The sequence below is a fragment of the Schistocerca cancellata genome, chromosome 7, assembly GCF_023864275.1.
Source record: "Schistocerca cancellata isolate TAMUIC-IGC-003103 chromosome 7, iqSchCanc2.1, whole genome shotgun sequence".
Taxonomy (NCBI): domain Eukaryota; kingdom Metazoa; phylum Arthropoda; class Insecta; order Orthoptera; family Acrididae; genus Schistocerca; species Schistocerca cancellata.
In genome coordinates this window covers 302,093,865-302,104,304 of record NC_064632.1, presented here as the reverse complement: position 1 = coordinate 302,104,304, position 10,440 = coordinate 302,093,865, and the positions used below count along the sequence as shown (strand labels likewise).

General features: G+C 45.2%; 1 pseudogene; it reads left to right on the top strand.

Moving 5' to 3' along the window:
- Positions 1-4,332: 4,332 nt before the first annotated feature.
- Positions 4,333-4,450, top strand: LOC126093119 (5S ribosomal RNA; annotated as a pseudogene).
- Positions 4,451-10,440: the final 5,990 nt, after the last annotated feature.

The following is a 10,440-nucleotide window of genomic DNA, read 5'->3' as shown; positions in this document are numbered from 1 at the left end:
CTGTGGATTTCGGAATATTGAACTTCCTAACGATGTATGAGGTGGAAATTCCCACGTGTCTAGCTCAAACTACCATTCCGCGTTCAGAGTGTCTTAATTCCCTTCGTGTGGCCAGAATCACGTCGGAAACGTCTTCACATTAATCACCTGAGTACAAACCACAAGTCTGCCAATGCACTACTATTTTATACCTTGTGCAAGTGATACTACGGCCATCTGTATGTGTGCACATCGCTATCCCATGGCATTCGTCACCTCAGTGTATTTTGGTATTCGGAGTAGAAAGCTGGTGACTGGACTTCTGTGAAAAGACCTCGACCCAACGAAAAACATCTTTTGTGTTAATGACTGACACCCGAACTCACTTACAATATCCACTTCCCTGTAGCGCGATGACTCAAAACGAGCTGACCTTATTTGAAGTTTTTCTGTGTTCTCCGTCGCTTCGACCACACAGCGCGCAGTAGCACTCCGTAAGGGTACGGAAAAGCACAGCTTAGGTATTTCCTTTACTAGATGAGTTGCACTTCCTAAGTGTTTTGACAATAAAACTCGGTTTTACTATCTCCTTTACAAAATGGTTCAAATGGCTCTGAGCACTATGGGACTCAACTGCTGTGGTCATAAGTCCCCTAGAACTTAGGACTACTTAAACCTAACTAACCTAAGGACATCACACACATCCATGCCCGAGGCAGGATTCGAACCTGCGACCGTAGCGGTCGTGCGGTTCCAGACTGTAGCGCCTTTAACCGCTCGGCCACTCCGGCCGGCCTATCTCCTTTTCCACATTATTTTCTATGTCATGGTTACACTCATAGTTGTTCGGAATTGTAATCCCTAAGTGTTTCGCTGAACTGAGAGTCTATAAACCTGTGTGATTTATCGTGCAACGTAACTGCAGGTTAGGGGATCTTTTTCACACCTGCAGCAGTAGCGTAAGATTCGGAATATGGAATCTCACAAGGAGACGGCGCCTACTCGTCATAACCAGTTTCTTCCGAATTTATGGCATATGCAGGGCTTGACCAGGAATGAAAGTGACACACAATTGTAGGTACAGGCAGCCAAACGTTTAGAACAACAGGTGCGGGTAAGACGAGATATGAGCCGGTTATGCTAACGTACTTTCTAAGCAGTGGTTGGCACAGTACGGAACGGTAAGGCAAGGATCCATGGTATCCAGTCCCAATGATGAAACATTTATTCCCTTTCTTTTAATTTTCGGTTTTACTGCAAATAAACTTTAATTCTCAATATGTTATATTTATACACTGAAGAGTCAAAGAAACTTGTACACCTGCCTAATATCGTGCAGTGCCCACCCGAGCACGCAGAATTGCCGCAACACGACGTGGCATGGACTCGATTAATGTCTGAAGTAGTGCTGGAGGGAACTGACACAATGAATCCTGCCGGGCTGGCAATAAATCCAGAAGAGTACGAGGCGGTGGAGATCTCTTCTGAACAGCACGCTGCAAGGCATCCCAGATACGCTCAATAATGTTGATGTCTGGGGAGTTCCATGGCCAGCGGAAGTGTTTAAACTCAAAAGAGTGTTCCTTGAGCCACTCTGTAGCAATCTTGGACGTGTAGGGTGTCGCATTATCCTGCTGGAATTACCCAAGACCGTCGGGGTGTACAAGGGACATGAATGGATGCAAGTGATCGGATAGGGTACTTACGCACGTGCCACCTGTCAGATTCGTATCTAGACGTATCAGGGGTCCCATATCACTCCTGCTGCACATACTCCACACCATTACACAGGCCCCTCAGCTTGAACAATCCCCTGCTGACATGCAGGGTGCATGGATTTGTGGTCTCTATATCTGTACACGCCCATCCGCTCGATACAATTTGAAACCAGACTCGTCCGACCAAGCAACATGTTGCCGGTCATCAACAGTCCAATGTCGGTGATGATGGTCCCAGGAGAGGCGTAAAACTTTCTGTCGTGCAGAGTCATAAAGGGTACACGAGCGGGCCTTTTTCTCCGAAAGCCCATATCTGGATTGTTTCGTTGAATGTTTCTCACGCTGTCACTTGTTGACGGCCCAAAGTTGAAATCTGCAGAAATTTTCGGAAGGGTTGCATTTCTGAATCGCTGAACGATTCTCATCAGTCGTCGTTGCTCTCATTCTTGCAGGGCCTTTTTCCGGCAGCATCGATGTCGGAGATTTGATGTTTTACCGGATTCCTGATATTCACGGTACACTCGTGAAATGGTCATACTGGAAAATCCCCTATCTCGCTACCTCGGAGATGCTTTGTCCCACCGCTCGTGCGCCCGCTATAGCACTCATTAAAAACTTGATAACCTGACATTGTAGCAGCAGTATCCGATCTAACAACGGCGCCAGACAGCTATTGCCGGCAGCGGTGCCGTATTCTACTTGTATAGGCTTAGATATCTACATATTTGAATACACATACCTATACCAGTTTTTTTAGAACTTCAGTGTATGTATTTTATTAGCGTTTTTACAAACAGCTTGAAAAGAAAGGCAAAGTAAAATTTGGGATTTCAAATAAATAACATGTTTATTTACAGTATGAAATGTTTGTGGCGGTTTACATTCGCAACTATGAATACATTTCATGTCTCTCATAGAAGCTGTAATCGCCGCATTGCATTTTCTTGCAAGCGTGTCCGAATGAACATTGCATCGTATTTCTTCAGAAGACAGTTGCTGCAATTTTGTATTAATTACGATACCTTTTTGGAAAGGTATTTGCAGAGTCCCCGTGGACGCTGTAAGTATAATCCATTATTGCAAAAGTATGTTCGATCCCAAGTTTTTCTTTCCCTTCCATTCCATGCCTTCAATGAAAATATTAATAATCACAATATATTTAGCATTATTTCGGTTTATTTACAGTATAAGTAACGTAAAAATTGAAAATAAAAGATAAAGAAAAACGAAACTGCCGCACCAGCACTCGGCCCAACGACCTTCGTTCGTGTCACAGTTCTTCTGTACTCTTTCCGCTGCGCCGGCCCTTGCCTGGAAACTACGCTAACATAAATGCTTCACGCCTCGCCCGACCTGCACCAAAAATGTTATTTCTTTCTAAACGGTTTTGCTGTCTGGAGCTCCCACTTCTGTTCCTTTCATTTCTCCCCATTTGCTGCATCTGGAAGAAATTTGTGTTGATGAGTAGGAGCGGTCAACTAGTCGGCAGAAAAACACACAAACAACAATTGGTCTTTGCATGTATTTTGATGCCAGCCGTTAGCGTTCTTTTTCGTGTTGCTAAATTGGGTACCTTGTCACCTGCAACACTTACCAAGGTATTTCAGGAGAGCTTTTGTTTTTTACGGCTGCAGGAGCTACAGTTGGGAGCGGAACTTAATAACGCTTGTCTCGTAATTCACGGCAGGATGTCCGGCCATAAACTCTGAGCCTGCTTTAGGAACAGGGCGCAGGAAGGAGAGTTTTCTCCCGGCCAAGAAGACGGGCTTGGCGGTCTGGACGGGGCTGAAGCGTACTGCGTCATTACTTTCTGTGGCGATTACTCCCGGACTTCAATTGTTCCTTTCCCGTTATTAAGGAAAATTTAATAGGTAATTGTCGGATAACGATATGCACACGGGGACTGGCACTTTCCTTGATTAAAAAAATTGTAAACTTAGCTGACAAACAAAAGCATAACGGACAGAAAATTGGAGTCAGGAGAGCAATCCTAGAAACGTTTATTGAATTCAAAAGAAAAATTTCGCTAACCTTTTTGGCTAAAAGCCCCAAGCATTTTCATCTTACATAAAGTTAGTAAACGGTTCCAAAACATATGTTCGTTCTTTCAGTAGCCAAATTGGCACCGAAAAGGAAGATAGAATCGGGTCGAAATACTGAATTCGGTTATCACGGAAGGTCGTAATACCGTCCGTCTTTTCAATCATCACAAAAATGCCAAAATGGTAGGTATTTGGATAAGCGAACGCAGATTGCAATAGCAACTACAGTCGCTTATTAATGATAAGGAATCTTAGAGAGGATGATACATCAGCGTGTGTCTGCAGAGATTATTCGAAGCAACTTCCTTCCTTTGTAGCAGCAATTTATCATATGTCACTGGAGCAACAAACGTTTCCAAGAAGCGCAGGGCTCATTCTCAAGACGACAGATGTTAATAATTATAGACCTACAGTAAATCGGTTAGAAAATTTGTTTTATGTTTTACACAGACAGAAACATTGTAGAAGTTAATGCCTTGTCGATACAACCACTCTCATCTGTCAATGGGAATTCGTTTCAGTTCCATGTTCTCTTCTCGATGTGTTCCAAATACCGGGTTGTTATGATTAAAATTTGCATATATAACACGTTGGCCAACGGCCTTGCCGCAGTGGTAACACCGGTTCCCGTTCGATCACCGAAGCTAAGCGCTGTCGGACTGGGCTAGCACTTGGATGGGTGACCATCCGGTCTGCCGAGCGCTGTTAACAAGCGGGGTGCACTTAGCCCTTGTGAAGCACACTGAGGAGCTACTTGATTGAGAAGTAGCGGCTCCGGTCTCGGAAACTGACATACGGCCGTGAGAGCGGTGTGCTGGCCACATGCCCCTCCATATCCGCATCCAGTGACGCCGATGAGCTGAGGATGACACGGCAGCCGGTCAGTACCGTTGGGCCTTCATGACCTGTTCGGGAGTAGTATTTAACACGTCATAAGACGGAAACTAATTACTGTATGAGCACCAAACTTGGTAGTATTAATGACCAAAATATGAGGTGCATGATTTCCATGCGTCACAGCGCCACCGCCCAGGTCCAACCATGGCTACCAGGTGCCCTGATCGGTCATCGTGATTCATAGTCTCGCACACCTGACCAGTCGCAGTGCACTTGTTGACATGTCAACATGAGATTGGACAAAAGGAGCAGGGCATTATTGGGGAAGCTCAGTTATCAAAACAACAGTAATGCTGCAGCTCCACTTCGAGATTATCGCCAGCTGAGTGGATTACGGAAGGGTCCTCATTAACCACCTGCCGTGCGGAGCACGATGAAGTTCGAATCAACTTGAGAACTGGGCATAGCTCCGGGAAGAGGCCGACGACCGGGTGCACCACAGATGGTTGATGAAGTCGCTGTTGCGATCGTCAGGCAGTGCGCGTGCTGTGTCACGATAGTTGAACATCCCGTGGTCCACTGTACGGAAGGTGCTTCGAACCATTCTCAAATGGTATCCCTACAACATCCATGTCGTATAGCAGCTTGCACCACAGTGCACAGAATGACGTATTGACTTCGCTCCACACCTTCTCGCAAGGACTGAAGGTCACGAGGGCTCTCCCTAGACCATCCTCTAGACAGACGAAGCTCATTTTTCTCTGATGGGTGAGGTGAACACGCAGAATTGCTAAGCGTCGGGATTTACACTTCCAGTCACTGTGCATGAAGTTCCTCTGTATGGTGGACGTGTCACCGTGTGCTGTTGCTTCACGGCTACGTTCATTCCTTTTTGTGCAGGTTGGCGCTCAAGGACCAAAGACGTGCAGTGTGACTGGCCAGCGTTACTACGATATACTTCGCCGGAATGTCGCACCCATCCTACAGGAGAGAGACACATTGAAATCAACAGTTTTCACGCAAGATGGGGCTCCACCGCACATCGCTCGTGAAGTTCACCTCTTTCTCCGAAATTATCAGCTGATCGTTTCCAAATGATTGGCCGGCACGATCACCTGATCTCACTCCATGAGATATCTGGTTGTGGGCCCACGTGAACGACAGGGTTTACCATGGGAACATTCACACATGTGCTGATCTGAAGCGCAGTATATCAAAAAAGATAGCCAGTATACCTACGAACTTGCTTCGTTCTGCTGTCCAGAATGCAATCCTGCACTTTCAGGCTCTTCTGGATACTGATGGGCGCCATGTTGGAGCCCCTTTTGTAGCAGTAGTGGCACCGATATGTAACAGTATGATGTACCGTAGCAGCACATTAAAAGTGCTTCAATTGATTTGATTCGGCATTATTTCTTTTCCCCATATCCTTGACATTAATGCTACCAAGTTTTATCCTCGTTAGGTACACTACTGCCCATCAAAATTGCTAACCGAGAAAAAATGCAGATGATAAACGGGTATTCATTGGACAAATTTATTATACTAGAACTGAGATTGATTACATTTTCACGCAATTTGGGTGCATAGATCCTGTGAAATCAGTACCCAGAACAACCACCTCTGGCCGTAATAACGGCCTTGATACGCCTGAGCATTGAGTCAAACAGCTGCCCATGCAACTTCAACACGATACCACAGTTCATCAAGAAAAGTGACTGGCGTATCGTGACGAGCCAGTTGCTCGGCCACCATTGACCATACGTTTTCAGTTGGGGAGAGATCTGGAAAATGTGCTGGCCAGGGCATCAATCGAACATTTTCTGTATCCAGAAAGGCCCGTACAGGACCTGCAACATGCGGTCGTGCATTATCCTGCTGAAATGTAGGGTTTCGCAGGGATAGAATGCAGGGTAGAGCTACGGGTCGTAACACATATGAAATGTAACGTCCACTGTTCAAAGTGCCGTCAATGCGAACAAGAGGTGACCGAGACGTGTAACCAATGGCACCCCATACCATCACGCCGGGTGATACGCCAGTATGACGATGACGAATACACGCTTCCAATGTGCGTTCACTGCGATGTCGCCAAACACGGATGCGCTGCCCCTGAACCCATCGATTCCATATTCTGCTAACAGTCATTGGATCTCTACCAACGCGACATCAATGTTGCGATACGATAAACCGCAATCGCGATAGGCTACAATCCGACCTTTATTAAAGTCGGAAACGTGATGGCACGCATTTCTCCTCCTTACACGAGGCATCACAATAACGCTTCTCCAGGCAACGCTGGTCAACTGCTGTTTGTGTATGAGAAATCGGTTGGAAACGTTTCTCATGTCAACACGTTGTAGGTGTCGCCACCGGCACCAGCCTTGTGTGAATGCTCTGAAAAGCTAATTATTTGCATATCACAGCATCTTCTTCCTGCCGGTTAAATTTCGCGTCTGTAGCACATCTTCGTGGTGTAGCAATTTTAATGGCCAGTAGTGTAATTAGTTTCCTTGTTATAATGTGTTGAATAGCGAAAGTTTAATTAAAACCACCCGGTACTTCTTCCTAGACCGCCCTCTTCCTTTCTTTCTCAGCGCTTTTCCGTCAAGAATATTAATGGTGGCAATATTGTGTCTAATGAACGTCCAATAAAATTTGTTTTTCTCCTTTCCCTTCGCTTTAAAAATTTTGTCTCTTCGTTTACTTCCCTTAAAGCCGTCCTCTCACGAGACGTGAAACCGCACGTGGACGTAGTGTTGCTGACGTCACAGAGTGGAATTGAGGGCCAGTGAGATATACGGGCCCTGCAAATAACTTGTGACGTCACACTAGTCGGCTTGTCCGCCACTCTTCGTTTCCTTCGGCTTCGTGCAGAGCTCACGGGGAATCAGTATTCAGTTGAAAAGGTGCCCACTAAAGGTCTGAATTTTGTTGTGTGATGTCGAGAACTTGCATACATTTAAACTCGCTTTCAAAGATTATCAAACTGCCGCGCGGGATCAGCCGTGGGGTCTAGGGCGCCGCACTCATGGACTGTGCGGCTGATACCAGCGGAAGTTCGAGTCCTCCCTCGGGCGTGGGCGTGTGTATTTTTCCTTAGGATAATAAAGTAGTGTGTAAGTTTAGGGGCTGATGACCTTAGCAGTTAAGTTCAATAAGATTTCACACACATTTGAACATTTAACTCTCTCTTCGGCGGAGACGGCTGCTGGCACTGGTAAGACCTGCAGTGTCACGCGCTGTGACGTAGGTGCCGCAGCAATTCTATCTCGTAGGCCTCGGTAGAATTCCACGTTATACTACACGGCGGAGCGTGAAATAAAGAATCAGGAGTGCCAGACTTCCGTTTCGTGAAGAGGAACGTGGACAATGAGATGTGACACCGTTTTTACGTCACTAGCAGAAGTTCGGAGCCGTCATGTTGTATGAAGGTAGATGCCTTATTTAATGGTTTTTCGTTCTCATAGAGCAGGTGGTATGAATTTAAGCTGTTTTTAAGAATCAACAAATTGAGGACGTCTTGGATATATGTCGTTTTAGCTACGATTTGTTATACTGAAATGACAGGAAACTGCGTGTCGCTAGGTACAGGCCTCTTGTAGCTGATGAGTTGATGTTTTTAGTGTTATAATTTGACTACTATTGAAGTATACAGTTTCAGAGCTACGGTACAATGATGATCCGACAGAACCGCATCCTTTTTTCAGTTTGGGAATTAAACAACAAATGATGACATTTATAGATACAGTCATTATACGGTAAATACCACATAAGAAGGGCCTGCGGCCTTATCAGACCATAGCATAGTTGGTAGCTTTGTGAGCTGCGATGTGAGAAGAGAAATCTAACAGATCCACCTCTTCCATATATTTTCCACTTTTTGTTTCCTAAGAGATTCTCGGTCTTTTTTTATTAATTTACTATAAGCATCATCTCCACAAGTTGTTGGTATTTATTACAAGTAATGTATTTGCTGCAATCCTTGTTGTACAGGCCAATGACTGGTATGTTTTCCCAGCGGGTGGAAATACTAATGTGACTGCCAGCCTGTGTCATAAAGTAAATGCAACTTACACACTGGATGATTTTGGTGTTATGGAACTGAGTGTAATACAGAGTATATATCTATGTTGTAGTTTGGTGAACTGACTCATGTTTATATCTCAGCAGTAAATATCTTTTTCGATGACGCTGAGTAGCTTCGAAAAGAGCTCCTCTTTCATTCGGATGAAATTACTAAACTAAAATCGATTTCTAAGTCTATGTGATGAAGTACGTTAGATCAGTGATGGTAGTCAACGCAGTATTGAGAATGTGGATATAATGTATGGGCAAACTTACATTAGACTTTAAAAAATTCAAATGGCTCTGAGCACTATGGGACTTAACATCTATGGTCATCAGTCCCCTAGAACTTAGAACTACTTATACCTAACCAACCTAAGGACAGCACACAACACCCAGTCATCACGAGGCAGAGAAAATCCCTGACCCCGCCGGGAATCGAACCCGGGAACCCGGGCGCGGGAAGCGAGAACGCTGCCGCACGACCACGAGCTGCGGACATTAGACTTTAACTAGAATCAATTTAAAACCGCGAGTGCCCGATGGATAACCGATTGAGTTAACGAGTAGATTCTCTCAGCATGTATTACAGATCGTTGGACAGCATTTTGTAGTGCTCCTCTACCAGAAATTCGCTGTTCAAGCCACTGACCAGTCCAGAATCGCCTTCGCGATTATCTCCGCTCTTCTTCGACAGTTGCTAGTAGTGTTTAACACAGCTCTCAACTCGGCGTTCATTACAGTAAAGACGCTGTGTGGCTCACGAGCCAAATGCAGCCGGAAAGTACCGCTGGAGGACGCTTAGGTCGCAGATCACTCTGAGGAGAACGTGCCGCCAAACGTGGCAGGTCACTCCAGAGCGTGCAGCAACCACGGCGGACACTGCGTCTGCCGGCTGGCGTGCTTCGCGGTGAGAAATGCGTCCCTGATTTGTCTCGTCTTTTTCCATATTACCGTTGCTTCTGTTTTCTGTTTGTTCACTTTTAATTTCCGCAATTGAAGAATGTCTGGTAGGACCTGCAGCATTCTATTCATTTCGTTTTCGGAGTCTGCAGTTATGTCATCACCAAATCTGACACGATGTATGCTTTCGCCATAGGCATTTACTCCCTTTTTCTTCTCCCTCATTATCTGATAAGCTTCCTCAATGAACGCATTAAATATACAGATACAGCGGGATCAGCAGACCCATTACGGGCTTTGATGAGTGTTAGGTATGCTGCAGAGGAGGGAACTGCCCTAGCTGCCTGGCTAGAGGCTTTTCGTGTAACGGTAGCTGGTTTCCGAGAAAATCTAGTCTTGTTTCTATTAAGCCAAAGTGGCGCAGCGGCTGAGATTCACAGCTAACGCGGTGTCGATATAGGTTCAAATCCAGCCAGTGTGCTTTTTCTTTTTTTAATTTCATCGCACAGAATATCATTAAATAACATATCTCATGCGGAATTATTTAAAAATTGTCATTTTCGCTGTAGTAATTTTGTTAATAAATCATTGCAGCAAACTATCTTCAAATGTGTATTCCGTTTGCTACAGAAAAGATTACTGTCTATCGCTTCCAACGCTTTCTGGCTAGAACGGAATTCCGCGTGATTTTTGTCGCAGAAGCAGCCTAAACACATACTCGTAGAGCACTACACACATATAATGGAAGCTGCTGCCTTGTAGGCACACGGATTTTTCAAAAGCCGTACTGGAACACGCAGTTTGTTTGGATTCTGAATGATTGTTCTCTGTCCGATCAACTTGGATGCGAACCACTCTTATTTTAGCTTGCCTGTGAAAGCACGTGCACTAAT